Source organism: Anomalospiza imberbis, chromosome 2 (genome assembly GCF_031753505.1).
Source record: "Anomalospiza imberbis isolate Cuckoo-Finch-1a 21T00152 chromosome 2, ASM3175350v1, whole genome shotgun sequence".
Lineage (NCBI taxonomy): Eukaryota > Metazoa > Chordata > Aves > Passeriformes > Viduidae > Anomalospiza > Anomalospiza imberbis.
Window position 1 is genome coordinate 47,367,461 of NC_089682.1, and position 17,148 is coordinate 47,384,608.

Genomic DNA, 17,148 nt, shown 5'->3' on the forward strand with positions numbered 1-17,148 from the left:
AGGCCAAATTAAGTTTTGTTTCACTAATGACCAGAAGAAACAGTGATTCACAACTCAAGCAGTGAGTCAAACAAAGGATTCCAGTTTTAAGATATTATAACACTGGGTGGCTTTGCAGTAAGAACTCCTTTCCCTTGTGCAGTGGTTTAACCCCAGCTGGTAACTCCAGTCCCCCAGTTGCTTGCTAACCCCCACCTAGGATGAGAGAATCATAAAAGAGGGAAAACATGTATTAAATTAATGACAGTTGGATAAATAAAGCAAAAGTCATGTACAAAGCAAAGAAAAATAAGGAATTAAACCCCTAGGAAAGCAATGTTCTACCACTCCGAATGTTTGAGACCCTTTTTCCTTATTCTCCCAGCTTTACATGATGATTATGATGCCATAGGATGTAGGATTGTGGGATATCCCTTGGGCCAGCTGTCCTAGCTGTTCCCCCTTCAAACTTCCCATGCCCCTCAGCCTCCTCACTGGTGTGGTGTAAGGGGAACAGTCCTTGACTCAACAGAAACACTACATAGCAACAACTGAAAACATCAGTGTGTTATCAACATTATTCTCATACTAAATCCAAAACACAATGCTGTAGCAGCTAGCAGGAAGAAATGAACTGTATCCCAGCCAAAACCAGGACACTTTAGTGTAGGAGCCAAAAGCTGCAGCTCAACCAGGTCAAAAGTACACTACCTGTGTACACAGCACTTCCCAGTATTTCATCCATAGATTTAGGGAGAAGTTTTCCCAGCACATAAGCTTCTCACCTATTCTTTACTTCTGCCTGGGCTGATACCCACCTCCCTTTAGCAGAGTCTGCTCTGGCACCCACTTTGCTCTTATGTTACCAATCAATAGGGTTGCAGTGCCTCAGGCATCGCCAAGGCCCTTCTCTGACTGATAATAAACAGTTTTAAACAAAACTCTCAAACTTGGCCATCTATCTTTTAAGGCTTTTCTGCTCTTCATTGTTTTTTCATTTTCAGTTTCTTGCTGCACATTAACAGTGGCTCCCTACAACTCCTGGCACCTCTACTCTCACTGACATTTCTGTTCAGAAACTCCTACAGCAGTGTACTGCCACTCTTGGAAAACAGATGAAACCCCAACTGATGGAGGGTGAGGACAAAAGCCCATCACTGGCACCGCATGCACATCATTAGAGTTTCATTTGTTCTGCAACAAGGTCTTCAAATGATTAGGGTCTGTTTCAACTATTCCAATAAAAGACACACTGTTTTGGAAACAAGAAAGCCTCTCGAATTTTCACATTCTGAACAAAATTTGGTGAATGAGTGCTGATGGCTTCAGTGTCTGGAGATTTCATTTTCCCACAGTATAGCACACCTATGTGCATAAACAGACTGTTCCATCACCAAGCTCATTTACCTTTTCCCTGCGTAATCTGAGGACAATGTACTTACTCCTGATTAAATCAAACCTGTTTTTATTCCTGATTTACTCTGCTTATTTACAAACAAAAGTCTTGATAGGCTCAATCTGATGGCAAAGGAAAACTCACTGGAATGTACTGTTTACCTCCAAAACACATGGAAATACACCTTTCCCCAAGCCCACTATCATACTAAATATATTTACAGAAAAGCACCTGCATAATTTGGTGGAGATTCTGTACCCATGAATGGACACATCCTTATAAGACAGCAAAATAATCTTTGCCACAAACTGGACAATTCAGCAAGGTTGTGATCTAAAAGTTGCCTTAAACATCCTTCTTCATTTCCTCCTCCTCCTCCCCCACAACATAATACACTAGACCCCAAACTACACCTAATTTCTTGCCAGCATAGTTCTGAAATCTCTTCAGTCCCTGTCTTTTCAAGATATAAATCCTGCAACACATTAGGTCCTTGCATGCAAGTGAGCATAAAGTCTGGTTACAGGCAGAGTGTTTTAGCTCCTAAAACTCACAGCTTGGCACCTTCAGCAACACTAAATAGATTAAAAATCAAGTATCTGTGAATCATATTTGACTAAGTGACTCCCTTGAAATCCTGCAGGTTTCCAATGTGGAAAAGGGAGTGGCAGAGGAAGTCACTCTTATGGCTTACCTCTTCCTCTGAGAAATTATCACGTTGGATACTGGAGAAGAGGGAGAAATAAAACAGTGCAACAGAAAACACCCTGAGTAACATTATCCCACTCATAAACCACATATATTTTACTGTAATAATCCACCTGACTACTCCAAAATTGCACTTAAATATGACATTTTAATTACTCTGTCTTACTGTTAAAATATGATTCTCTCCTATTTGATAAGGATTGATGTTGCAGGCATTGCCACATCAATTGCTCTTTCCAATAGATGGACATAATCATTTTAATCAGGTCACGACAGCTGACAATTTTAAATGTGCATCAAGAATGAAAACATTCATTACCATGTAAACACTACGGTTGGGTGACTACAAACTGAGGATCGAGCCACTGACATATGAGACACAAATAAAAATGCTGGGGAAAATGCTGAAGCTTTTTAACTTTAGCTTTTTTTAACTTTTGTGCCGTAACAGCTAATCTTACCTGAAACTGAACCTGTTAAAGCACTGATTTCAATTAACCTAAACTAATTCCTATGCATTTGCTAAGACAAGATACTAGACCACCTACTCAAACAGCATTACTTTAGTAGACACCTCCTTACCTTGGAGTCACACTAACCACGGTTTCATCTGGAGTAGCTCACTGAGATAAGCTGAAAGAAGGAGGAGGGTTAATTCTTTTCTGCTTGAACAAAAGCCCCAGACAGGTAGAAACATACTAGAAGAGATTTCTGTTAAAACAATGAACTCCTTTCATCATGCAGAAAGACAGGGTTGACAGAGGACAAGCCAAACTCCAGCCATACTCATCTTTTCTATTTTGGTAGCTTTCTGGTAGCTAAGTTCCAGAGTCAGTTATCTGACCCAAAGACTGTATCATCTCATGACAGTAGTGACAAGCTCCCTGGTATCATTCTGATGCTATTTGATTAACTCCTTTCCTATTGAAAAGTTGAGTATGCTCAAAAGATTTGCAAACTGAAACTTTTAAAGTTTCATGCAGAGATGGCAAATAGAAAGCTCTGCTGGTGGGCTGTGACTGCTTACTGCGCAGACTAAGAAAACCCAAACCTAACAACATAGCTGGTGTACAAATAAATAAACTTAAACACTCTAGACCAATATAATTCTCACTCCTGAAGCCAAATAAATAGACTTTCTTCATCTAAAATATCGGGAAGTATTGAGTGCAGAACAATTATGTATCCAAATTCATATCATACAGAAGCAGAAATTCTGTCCATACAAGAGCAGAAAGACCTTAAAGAGAAGTTTCGCTGTTCCCACCCTACTTGACATGACAAACTTGCCCCTGAGAAATCCAATGAGAACAGGTAGGTAAGGCCCAGAAAATCTAAGCAAATAGAAAAACTAATCAAAACAGCTTCATCCACTCTTACTCTTTTTTTTTTTCTTGAATGTCCTTACCATTTTTCTCCCATCTATTGCTTTTCCCACTCTCAGACAACCTTTGCCCACGATCTGCTTTCCCCTGTGCTGATTTCTTTCACTGCCACTTTGTGCCTGTCACTTCCTTCCATTAATCAGTTCTCTCCAGTGCCCACTTATTCCGACAGCTTCTGTCTCTCCTGTTTCGCTCGTCCATTTCTCCTCAATTTGCCTCCTTCCTGGGATGTTTGTCCCATATTTCCAAATGTCCCTTCTAGCTCTTTAACGCTTCTTCATTTCCCAGCACTCTCAGGGCAGCAAGCATGCCCCCAGACTAAATGCTTCTCATCACACATGCTTGGCAAACCCCACCACGGCAGTGACAGCACGAGTGGCACCCGCCGTGGCTGTTGTGCTGCCAAGCCATGGGTCTGCCTGCACCAACACGGGGCAGCATTTATCAGCAGGTCCCAGGACTGAGTTCTCTCGGGTGAGAAACAGAGGTACTACACCTGCAGTCACACTGTTTACTATAATAATGGAAGTTAAATGAAGTGGTTCACTTAAAAACTGACTCCACCTGCACAAGACCTGAGCAAGAGAAAAACCCTAACTTGGTCATATTTACACAGTTCACTCTGCACTGTAGTCTCTGGAGGACCTTCTTTCTACGGGGGAAAAATCCCTTTGGATTTCTGTGGCATCTTGGATGTGCTCCACCAGTCTAAAACAAATCCTAAATGAACAATGTTTGAGCACCTGCTCAAAACACCCAGAACATGGTTTTGTAGCTGCTTGTTTAATTCAGTGGGAAACACTTTTTGCCTTGCTGGCAGTTACTACACACCAGAATTAACTGTTCATTTTAACAAATTAAAATGGAAATAATACACTACATGTGCAGTGAACACAGCATTAATCTCTTCATTAACAATCACCAGCACTTGCCCACACCTACTTTGATTATTTCAGCTTGTCTCTGGATCTTCAAGTGGAAAAGACAAAAAAGATGTTCCCATTTAAACATCTTCAGTCCTTCTCATCCAGCTCCAGCCTCAAGATGATCTGCGACATTTAGCTCACCCAATCTCCACTTCCTATCTAAACCCACAATACCTTAAATTTTTCATGATGGGCTTTGTTCCTTCTCAAGAATAGTCAACCGATGCCTTTGACTACTTCCAAGGATATGGTTGATAATTGTATCTGAGAAGCATAGACAGTAACTGATATGGAAAAAAAATGACCAGTCTTCCTGCCCTGGCTGATGGCAAAGATTTCCATTTCCTCAGTAAAAAGAGACACACTAATGAGTCGATTTAGCATTTGCCAAAATGGAAGCAGAATAAATTACTGGCGTAGAAAAAGAACTGTGTAAAATGAACTATATAGAAAAGGTAGGATGTTACTACTTGACACCCCTAAAGGTATCTCTTTTTCTGTAACCCTCTTACTTCAGATTACCCCTCTCCGTGACAGCAAAGGTAGGCACTCTCCCATCTTCTGATCACTTAATCTCCTTTCTTTCCTACACTACTTCCTTCTGTTGTGGGAAAGCAAGCCCATCCTCACCCTTTGCAATTCCATGCTATCGTGCCTTACTTACTCCCATCTCTGATCCTTTCCCATGTTAATAACTCATTTTTGAGGACATTATCCACGAGAATATAGAGAATGCAAAAACTAGAAAGTTCACTAAACGTGAAAATCTGCAAAAAAGGCTGCTCTTGTGTCACTCTTCCTCCAAAAGAGAGTGAAGGTGTGGCACAAAAATGAAATATTCACCATGTTCTGACTGGCAACATGTTCATCCAGATGCCCTGAAGATGCAGACAGAGAGGATTCGGGCACGTGCAGAGTCAAGGCACAGAGACAAGATGACAGGTTGACAAGATGAGCATTTGGGGCAAAAAGGAGCTGGTGACAAAAGCCATGTGTGTGGGATCAAGCAAGCACTCAGTGGCAGAAGCAGAAAGCCCATCTCTTTAATCTTTATGTAAGTGCAGACAGTCTATTTACACTTCTGCACATGGGTAAATTCCTCAGGCAGCTTTGGGGCAGGAGAAGGAGCGGGGACCGTAGTTTCCAGCCTGTCGCTCCCTTTGCTCTTGGGCAGCAGATATCTTCCCGAGAAAAGCTCTGATCTACAAGCTGAACTCACCACCGATCGCCGCCGAATCCCACCCGGCTGCTGACAGGGCTACACGAGGGGGGACTTAGGAGCTCTGAATCTCTCAGGGGACATGGAGCCCAAACCCCCGATTTCCGTCCGCAAGCCGATCCGCCGTAACCCTGGGTTCCTGCTGCTAAACTCCAGCGATGCCGAGACGGCATCCATCGCCGGCTCAGCGCCGGGAACCCATCCCCGCCGGGCACGGCAGCCCCCGCACAGCCGCAGGAGCCTTTATAAGACACCAGCCGAACAAAGGATCGCGGACAAAGAGCCTTGTCCCACGTCTTCCCCTCCACCAGGTAGATTATTTACGATGGAAAACCAAACCAAGCAAAGCCAAGCCCCGCCGTTCCTCCCTTGCTTCCTCGGACCTCGGACGGATGTCCCCAGCCTCCCCGGGGCAGAGGCTTTGTTCGGTAGCGGGGACGCGGCACAACCGGGGGAAACACCCGGACAAAGAGGGAGAAGCGTCTGGCGACGAAAGAGATAGGGAGGGAGCCCCGTCTCTATCAGCAGCGGGGTCCCTGCCGAGCCGGGCAGCAAGGGGGGACCCCACCGCCCCCACCCGTCAGACGTGCGAAGGGACCGGAGGCGGGGGAGTGGATGGGGGTGGTGGTGGCACAAACTCCCTTAAAAGTAGCCCAAAACACGGGGCCGGTTGCAAGCAGCTGAACCGGCATCAGCCCGGGCTCTGCGTGCCCGAGAGGAACCCTCTTCCCATCCCCGCGGGGCCCCGACGCCTCTTTCCATCCTAGCGGCCCGGGAGGGCTTCACCCACCCCGCGGGACGGCGCTTCCCCCGCACTCACCGCCGCCTCCCGCCGCCACTCCCCGCGCATCCCGGTCCCCGCCGCCCGCCCGGCTTCAGGAGCGCCGCCGGGAGCCGCCCCCCGCCGCAGCGCCCGCCCCCCGGCGCGGCCGGGGCACCCCCGCGGGCTGAATGGTTCGCTCCCCTCAGGCCGGGGTCGCGGGAGCGGGCCGGGCAAAGGGCAGCCGGGATGGGGGGAAAGGATGGAGCAGGGGTGGACGGGCGAGAACGGGAAACTGGCACAGGGATATCCCCGGAGGGGTCGCCGTGGAGCTCTTCACGATCCATAAATATGAGTCGCCAGGCAATTTCCTGCCCGCGAGATTAGCTGAGCGAACAGGGCGGCGCTGGCAGAGCGCGGGCCCCGTTTTCCGTACCTGGGGCGCGCTTTACCTGCGCCCGCCCTCCACCTCATCTTCCTCCTCCTTATCCCCGGTGAAACCGCGTTTCAGAGGGGGCTGCCCTCCGCCCTCCGGATCCCGGAGCGGAGCCGGCTTGCCTCCGTTCCCTGGCTGGGGCGCCCCTTCCACTCACCCAGCCCGGGGTCACACCCTGCTGTTGCCTCTGCCTGAGGTGTCCTGAAATTCAAGATTTTCTCTTACGTGAGAAAAACACCCATGAAAGTACATGTGTAATACACAGACACCCTCGTGTGTATACACACACGGGGCTCCCAAAAGACCCTCGTCCAGTCCCCATGCATCGCCGAAGGATGTAGCTGCCATCACTAGCTCTTTGCTGTTCCCAAAGCAGGGAACGGGCTAGTGAGACCGGCCGGCCCTTGCTGGAGGGGTTCTCACACCAGAGCAATCCTACAAACCAGCACCAGCTCGGCAAAGCGTGTTTGCCAGAGCAGCGAGTCTGGCCCGTCCCGTGTTTGGCAAGCGGCTGGAGGCGCCAGTCCCGACCTTCGGGGGTGCTGGCTCAGAAGGCTCCTCAGTGACAGAGGCAGCGAGGCCACCGGCGGGGTTGGAGCTGTTACAACGGGGAAAGAAAAGGGGACAAAGGAGGGGTCGTCCCTCGCCCGGGATCACTGGGTGCTGGCAGCCCAGGGTATATAACCAAGCTTCGCTTTCCGAGCGCCTGTGCAGTGTCAGGCTTGGTAAAGGAAACTCCGGCGGTGAGAGATGCGAGCCAGACTGGAGGACTCAGGGCAGTGAGCCAGAGTATCCTGCATAGCGATCTTGTTTCGTGCTGTGTGGTCTCGTCACTCTACCTTTCCCTATTTGTTTCCCAAAGAAGGAATTCGGGAACAGCAGCACTTACCTGCTGTGCAGGGGTCCTGCGGGATGGGTCAAAGCTCACCCAGCACTCGGCCAGGTAAGCCACTGCCGCAGCTGCTGCCTGTTCCCGTGTGCCACGAGCAAACGGAGTTTGCTGTGATACACTTCCTGCCTTACGTAGTCCAGGGGATATTTTACTTGGCTAGAACCGTAACTACAATATAAACTTTGTAATAACTCAGCACCTGAAATCTGTATAGTGACACCCACAATACTAGAGAATATTTTTTAAAAGGTGCCCTTGCCTGTCCTAATGTCTACTCTGGTTTACTATAAAAAGACAAGCATTGAGACTAATTACTCTAAAAGGCCAGAACCTAGCTGGTCTCTTCTGTGATGCCTTCACAAACATCCCAGTGTTTCATTTTCCTCTAGCATTGAACCCGCTCTTCTGTTTTGTTCACTGAGCAAGCAAGACACTTAAAAAATAAAGGCATACGTGTGTAAGAAATGCAGAGTTAAGGACATGCTCACAGTTGGTAGAACTGAAAATTACTTTTAGACCTGCCACAGCCAGAACCAAAAGCAGCCAGCCTTCCCTTCATCTCACATGATCTTCCTTTTCCTTTTAAGTGGGAAAAATTGTAAGTAATAGTCTGCAAAAATCTCCCTAGGGAATGTGAAGCCTAGGAGTATGGAAAGCTGCAACTTTGTTCTTGCGGACAAACAGTTGCTCTGAAGGACTTGTGATATGTTGGCTGAAATGTTCCTTCACTTAGTTCCTACCCAGTAGGTGAGGAGGCAGCAAAGCTGGGTAAGGCAGACCATATGTTTCCTCTGCTACCTGTATGCTGTGAAAACTTTGTCTCAATCAGTGTCATCTATTTCTTTTCAGCAAAATAAATAAAAATACAGAATAAGACTTATTTCTAAAATATTAGTAAGTACTCAAAATAATAATAAGTACTCAGCTATAGCTGAGGTTCTAAAATAACTTGGTAAGTTGTAATGTTTAACAGGCAAGAGCCTGGCAATATAAAACAACAAAAATCTCGTCTTACATTTTATCAGTAGGAAATACTTAAAAATTAGGAAACAAGAAAACCTCCATAAACTAAAGAGCTGAAAACTCTTGTTGGAGCAAAAGAAGCAATGCTACTATTAAAAAAACAGTCAGGAAAAAGTATATGGAAACTTGCATTAGAGCTACGAGTCATAGATGGGTTCAACAGTCCATCTAGCTAGCATTAACACTTTTCATGGCAATTGTATTTCAACATCAACATATCACAGAGGCTTTTAAAATTCTCCACCCTTCAGTATGCAAGCATGCCCGATAAAAGTTTGGTTTCCATGGTAATTCATATAAGTAGAAATCAAATGTTGTAATGTTTACAAAAAGCATGCTTTAATCAGGAGCATTGCAAATGGTAATAAAATGCCATTTTGTTACCATACTTCAGTACCATGCTTCTGTAAGATAGGTGAGATCACTTCAGCTGCTTCAGAACTGAAGTAATCTCTGAGCAGGCACCTGCAGTCACAACCTCTGCATTACCTGGTCCCTTACAATCACAGATTTTATCCACATGAGGTGTCGACAAGACTGCATTTCTGTCAAATGAGCCAGAGCCCACAGCTGGGAGTTGGTTCAGCCTTGTGTTACCTGCAGGAGGAGAGGCAATTCCCAGCCTGACAAAATCGGTTGAGATAAAGCTTCCCATTGATGACTGGGTGCTGTTACAACCAGACTTTTCTTTGGTGGCAAAACTGGTCTGGTGTCTTCCATTTTGTGCCTTAACTACACATTTTTATTCATAGTCTATGATTTGTTACATTCTTTGGTGGGGTGATGAAATTATTTATTAAAAACAGATTAAGAAAATGATCTAGGTGAAACCTCTTCCTTCCCAACACCTCTACGTCTTCTGAAAAAGGTCCAAAAAGTACTTGCTTTAGAGTTATTGATGAGAAGAGAAACAGCTAGATCTGAGCAGTTGTGCTTGAGACTGAGCCTCTGTTTGTTGAACCAGCATCACCAACACACCAATGGACTATTAAATTGCACCCTTTTTGAACAAACCCGTCACAACAATTGAAATCATAATGATTCAGTGCTTTTCAGGATGTAACCAGAGCATTTTGAACCACATGTTTATAGCTTGAAAACCAGAACTTTGGGTGAAACTTCAAAGTAAGCAGTGATACCTCTGTTGTAACTTCCTCAAAGACATTTTGAGGTAGTGTAGCAGGCTGGATTCTAGGTTATGAAAGAATCTTGATTTTTTAAGGCTCGTTGGGAATCTGCAAAATCAAAAGGCAACGTGGAGGATGACCGCATTCATCAGTACCCTTCTGGTAAAAAAAAAAAATCACACCCTGTAGCTACACTGGTCATTCTAGTTAAAAATCTAAAAACCTCTTAATGCAGCACTCAATAAAAATGTATATCAGTAATAAAAGAAGTTGGGGTTCAACCAGTGGAGTGTTCTTGTGACTCATCCTGAAACTTTCTTGATCTGTCGCACAAGAGCTATCAAGAAGAAACTGCCTGGGGAAAATAAGTTACATGAGTAATCAAATATCTTGCTTCAGGACACAAGTCAATTGCTGGAAGGGTCAAGAAAGGAATTTCCTTACTCTCTTCCTTTGCACAGTTGTACACAATTAACTGGGTTGTAATTGCTTGCAAAAAAAAGTTATTATATTTTGCATGTTTTCAGAATCATCAGGCACTAGCTGCTTTTGCAGCTGAATTCAGAGCTTAAGGGACAGGTCTGGTAGGTGGGTTTTGTTGCACTTCTGTGAGGTTTTGCCTAGATTCACAGTACATTTGGGAGGTTTGCTCTTCCTTTATGCTGACTGCCCAGCCCACAGTATAACTCTGTTGCAGAACTACCATTAAAGGAATTGTAATTTAGACAGTTAGTTTTCTGTTAATAATCAGTAGTTACCTTAAAAAAATCCCTCTGTCTATAATTGCACAACTCATAATGACTCATTTAAGTAGCAGCAGTGTTGTATCCATAATGGCCTAAAGATATAAACAAGACAAGATTTGTCAGAGGTAACCATTTTTATTAAGCAACTGGACCACTTAATGTAATAGAAGAGCACACTATTTCTTCATTAAAGAGGGTATTTTAGTAATCAAAAGAATTTTTGCTACTACAGTATGGACATTACTTCAAATCACAAGAGCACTCCCCTATTAGCTTGTGTATGATTCTCTGTCTTCACAGCTGATTAATTGCTTCCCTTTCCTAGAATCAGCGTGTGCACTGGTCAGTGGGGGTGGCTTAGGGCTTCATCAGCCAGCTCTGCTACTGCTGCTAAGCTCTCTACAGTGCTGGTAAAGTGTTTTTTCCTGTACACAAGTACATTTCTGATATATGATCTGTGAGAAAACACATCAAAAACTACAAGCACTAGCAAAATCTTGGTCAGTGCTCCTCATAGATGCCAAAGCAGTAGAAAAGCAGTTGGCACAAGACATGGTGCAAATTCTGTAGCTTCACTGGTTTACAGTTATAGTCAGAGATTAAGACAGCTAATAGTTTTGTACTCAGTGGTTGGATTCATGGGTACCTTCATTCCATATTTGCCCCTTCTAGTCTTATCTTTTACCCAACAAGCAATAAGCTGATTCATAAGTCCTTACATGCACCGAAGTTTGGGACTTTATGATTTCCTTCTGATCCCAAACCAGGGAAGTTTTCTATTCTCCTTTGGTCTCTATTTATCAAATCTGGATGTGTATATAACAGTACTGTGGGTCATGTCAGTAAGACAGTGCTTCCTTTAGCAGGAAGTGAGAGGAAATCTAAAGCAATTTAAGCTATTGCCCAAGGTTACACAAGAAATCTCAGTGAGGGCATGGTGTGGAACAGAAGAACCAGAGTTATTTAATTTCCCAGTTAATCTGTGTAAAGGTGGATCTCTCTGTGCTGAAATAAACTCTCTTTTGTTTTCTTCCTCCTACAAAAAAGTATGCTTCCCCTTAAGGTGAAATTAAATTAATTGATATGGAGTCAAAAGAGGTAAAACAATGTATTTGTACCAAAAAAGAAAGATGGTTGCCAAAACCTCTTTCATTCTTTTTGGAGTAATTTGGGCTTTTGTAGAGCTTTGCCTAGTGAGTTTTAGATAAAATATATTCTCGCAACTTATTCATGGAGCTGTTTTTGCTGACAAGTTTTTATATGTGCATTCAGAAGGGTTGTAGAGGTTTTCTTTTCAGCAGATGGCCCCCAAATGTGGAATTATGTCCCATTAGGAGCACAAATAATGACACAATATTGCTACTACTTTCTCACAGTAATAGGGGCAGAAGAAGATGCAGAGATATATTTTAGCCTCAGATTTCTGCCTAACAGAGGCAGGATGAAAAGCTTCTGAAAAATGTAAATTATAACAATTCTCTTCTTACACAGCCCTTACTTAAGTTTGCCTTAAATGCTTAGACAAAATATACTAAACCCAAAGACAGACATCCTGAAGATGCGCTAATACCCAAGGTAAAATCAGCCTAAACCGAAATAGAAGTCAAACAACAACACACCACCACATGGCTTTCCCACTGCACTTGCACCCCCTTCAACTCTAAAAGTATATCAGGGTAGTGGAGAATGTCACAGAATGCAATATGTTCATGTCCTAACTGAATATACAAGGGGAAGGGGAAGGTGGTCCAGGATTTCCCCATAGGTTTTTCACGGATGGGTGCTGAGGCCAGGATATATGCCCTGTGGCAGATAAATCTGTATTCTGTTCTTCCCTTTCCTCCTTATGTCAGTCCCAGTTTGGGTTACCCTGGGGAATAGTGGGGGACCATGCCCAGCCATCCTACAACTAACACTGTTCCCTGTGCCTGCTGTTGGATGTGCCACCTGCCTCACTGGGTCTGTCAAAGGCCAGTAACAGGATCGAGTTCCAGCAGGCTGGGCAGGGGACAAAACTGTGGGAGGACTCTGGATCACCTTGCTCTTTGTGCAGGCTGCAAACTGCTGGAAGAGCATTTGGTACCTGAGCTTAGTGTAAAGAAAGTAAAGCACTTGTACTTCAGATTCAGAGCTCTGCATCTCTCCATCTGCACAGCCAGTGGTCAGTGGGAACTCTGCTCTTTAACCAGAAGCCAAAGCTTTACAGGCAGCACACCAGCTAATGGTACAAGGTAAACTGCAAAGCAAATAAACAGAGATATTTTGGGAATATGAGTAGTTTGAAAATGCTGTTTTACAGGACCTGAGCCATGTCAAGTCTGCTGTCATATGCACATGTCTTTGTCTACGCTGGTCCCTACAGAGCACCTGTCCCTGTCCTGCCGTGCTGCTCTTGGAGCTTGGACACCCCTTTTCCACAGAGCCCCATCAATGCTCTTTGCTCTGGGTTGCACTGCTGTGGCCACGACACCACACGTTTCCCATGAAATTCCCACTGACTGATGTAGGATTAGGCCCACAGGAAGCAATAAAATATGCTTGCTGATTCCACAGTATCACAGGAAATTAACATATGACAATATTTAGCACATTGTTTTAATAAATTCTAATTTTGTACTGTAGTTTAAAGACCACTGTAAAATCTGAGATAGGAAGCTGGGGGTAGTCTGGCTTACTTGTCATAATGCCTTGTTTACATGTTTCTTTTTTTTTCTTCTTTGTACTACTGAAACCTTAAAGCACTCAAGGGGAAACATCTCAGTGTTGGTGAGCAACCTTCTTTTTGGTTGCAAACTTCTCAGACCATCCTGTAAACTAGAAACCCATTCTAAACAGAAAGAGAAATGCACTATTTCAGTGATACACTTTGCTAACAGGACATAAATTACTAAGCAACATGAAATGGGGACACAAAAGTAGCCCATAGGAGCCAGGCGATTAATGCACAAAAAGAGAGGAGGAATGATAGCAGATCCTCATTAGACTTAGAAACAGTTTATCATTAGTGTATTTTTTAAACTTCAGAATTTTAATGGGAGAAAAATATTTATTTATGCTTCCAATCTCCTCTTTAGTTAACGGAGGCTTCAGGTTCCCCCTCCCCCTTCATTTCTGGAGAGGCTGCCAAGTTTTCCCAGAGCTAAAAGCAACAACTTTCTGTTAAACGTTACTTCATGCTTCTGGTATTAATCTAAGAGGAGGCTGGATGGGGAGGAGGGGGAAGCTCTAATGAAAGCTGATTTCCTGCCATGCAGTGGGAAATCCATAGAAAATTCAGATGTAACACTAATTTTAACAGCTGGATGAATGCTTTGGCTTTTACTTGCCATATGAGCATACTACTGCATAGGGGTTTTTTTGGTTATAAAAACAGATGTCAAGCAAAAGGCAAAATAAAAAGGAGGCTTTCATTTGTAAATGCCCCAATTAAGACATTATTTTCCACTACTCTAGAAATATCAACAAATTTTGCAAATTGTCTCTTATTTCTGTTAACATTTCTAATATGAATATTCATGGAAAGAGAAAATATCCAAGGAGAATTGTCTTGCTAATAAGCATTTCAACAAATATTTACTTGGCAAGTGCTCCAGAGACCACTTTGGAAGGGGCATTAGTGAGTTTGAGAATCACACAATAGAGACATTTAAATAAATCTCCTTGATGGAGATGAAAAAATCTTAACAAAACCAGTAGATTGTGAACACTCAAAATATAAGTGAGAGAAAACTGTCCGGTAGCAGTCCTGCCTGTAGACAACATACAGCACAGAACTATTAGCAGCACATATCTCGGGCTTGACTATTCTGTTAATAATTGTTTGGAGAGCGATGGCCACAAACGTAATCCTTTATCTTGACTATTCAAAATAATGGCTGTTTTCTTCTTTCTGGAGCTTGTTGCTCCACCTGTTTCTTACATACCATATGGCTCAAATCATGACATATTGCAGAAGATTTTTTTTTTACATTGATGCAAAGAAAGCTTAATACAGTACACATGCTGAAACTGAATGCTGTTTTGCAGATGAAGCAGGGCTATAGCTTGTGTGTGTATACAGGGAAGGACTCTTACCACAGATTATACTGATTATAAAGCTTTACCTGCCCACTGATGCATGCAATCAACAGAACATGGCAGTTGTTTTTTATGTCCCTAGCTGCAGCCAGCTCTCAGGCTGAAAGTGTTAAGTCATCCTTTTCATCAGTCCCAGGCTTGCATTAAGCAAACCGAAGGACTCTCAGGAGCAGCAATGCCTGAGAAATCCCAGAAGCTAACACCCAAACCATGAAGTTATGCTATGTGAGCAGTGAGGCTTCTCGAGGGGCAGATAAGCACAGGGCTGGAACATTTGATAGTCTGAAGTACTGATGGGCAGGAGAGATGAGGAATGAAAGTCTGGAAAATGAGAGAATGAGAAAAGTTCCTGCGGATATCACATTAGAAAGAAGTTTTAATAGAAGAAGCTGCTTAGTGTGTTGAAAAGGCAGAGACCTCTAAAAAGAAAATTGTTTCCAGTTTCTTTATTTTGTGTTCCTAAACCCCAGGACATTATGCATAGTTTTTAAGTCAACAGGACTATTGCCATTGCTCTCTCTGTACTCCAAAAATTCCAGCTGGTATCAGGTTTTCCTTGTAATGGAAACAAGCTGGCAGAACTTCAAAGTCTTGATAACAGTTTATACAGAGAAGGGACAGGAACAGTTAGTTATACTTCCCTATTAAAAATGTTTTCACTTCTCAATTTTTTTTTGTAGAAGTTGGATAGAATTTGGCAATGAAATGGTGTCACTTGTGTCTGGTCAAAGCTCAGAAAGAGAATGTCAAAATGTAGCTGTACTGGAATTTGTTTGAGAAAGGTTATCTGAGAGCTCAACTTTTTGTTAAATATACCATGACCAGGGGCTGTGAGCACCATGAAATCTTTGATCTCAGTTGGACAGCTTTTAAATGGCTAAGAAACTCAAATGGAAATTAGAAAAATAGGGATATATGAGTATCCTATTTCTTTATTGGAAAGCACAGAAATAATGCAATCCTGATAAACACTAAGATAGTATGAACCCTCCAAAGAACATGGAGGAAACTGTAAAAAAGTTGAGTAAGTGAAAATAACACTTTAAAATAAATTTGCCTTTGATTAACAAATCCAGTTCAAACAATTCCATCTCAGTCTTATTCTAAGTTTTTACCACGGTTGGATTGTAGCTTCAGTTTCAAAACTTTCCATTTTTACTTATCTGAAAAAAATGTTTCTCTTTTAAAAGTACTACAGTCCCTCATTTATTTTCTTCCATCTTTTGTTCTTTCCTGATCATATGCAACAGCAGAAATGACCTTTTTTAGCTTTCTCTGAGCTGGCAAGAAGCCCAAAGATCCAGCTGACAAAAACCTCAAGTCAGCAATTCCAGCATGAAGAATGTCCTTTTGAGAGCCCCTGTTTCACAGGATCCCTGTCACAGAGCATCTCAGCAGCTCCACACAGAAGAGCCTTGCATTGCCCTTCCTTCCAAGGTGAATTATGCTTGCTCTGTTCCTTGTGCTTCGGCGCTGAGCTCTCGTTCCCCACCTGTTGCTGCCTGGCGTTTGTGCGCTGAGCTCTGGGGGAGGCTGATGCTACAGCATTGATCCAAAACAAAGCTCCCATCACTGGGTTCAAGGAGTGACTGCAAGGAAGGCACAGTGGGCCAGCTCCTGTGCCTCCCAGCCCTCATTACAAATGAAATAGAGCATCCTGTACTCAGAGGGAAGCAGCTTGAGAGGCTGTGTGAGCCTAGACACAGTAGGGTCAGCAGAAGGTCCCCGAGTTAAATACATGTGTGCTGCTGTAATCCTCATCCACTACTGGATCATTGAGCTTGCACCAAAATTTCTAACACAAAATGGTGAAGAGCATCACAAAAGTTGCTGGTTCACAGTGGGCAGCACTCAGAAAAACAAATGCTGTGAACAAACTTAAGGGTCTATCTCATGCTTTAGTTGGATAAGGTGAATTTTGATTTATTTATTTTCCCCAAGGAAATTAAATGATTTTTGAGGAAACAAAGAACACAGTAAATAAAGACTTCATTGGGCTGCGCAGTGATCTGAACTACAGCTTTGCAGCACAGAAGTCGTCCATCCTGCAATCACACCACTTCATTTAATATCAAAATAAGCACTTATTTCTCATTTAGTTTTCTTTCCTGAGCCTTTCTTTAGTGGACACAACAACTGAACACTGTGCTTTTTGTTCTTTCTCCTCCCCTTTCCTCAGTGGTCCTTTGGTATTTACCTCCTCTCATTTTGGATTTCCTGTCTGTACCCTAGGGAAAGGATTTTCCTGTGAGAAACAAATGTCACATTGCAGATCTCTTTCGATGCCTATAGTTCAAGCCTATCCTCCATGTGAAGCAAAGCTCTCATCTACCTGCTACCAGAAGAGTACTGCTCTCAGATTATTTTATTTTCCTGAATAATTTCATTTGGAACAAGCTTTATAGAATCAATTTTCTGATCACTAACAGAGCTGCTATTTCCATTTTTTTAAATTAAGGTCGATGCGACTGTTT

General features: G+C 43.4%; 1 protein-coding gene across 1 annotated transcript in view; it reads right to left on the bottom strand.

Moving 5' to 3' along the window:
* The window catches only part of PHLDB2 (pleckstrin homology like domain family B member 2), a 64,032-nt gene extending 57,575 nt beyond the window's left edge, over window positions 1-6,457 (bottom strand). Inside the window, exon 1 of the mRNA XM_068180806.1 lies at window positions 6,434-6,457. The gene's annotated coding sequence lies outside the window, so the exon portion shown is untranslated. The remainder of the gene's footprint in view (window positions 1-6,433) is intronic.
* Window positions 6,458-17,148: the final 10,691 nt, after the last annotated feature.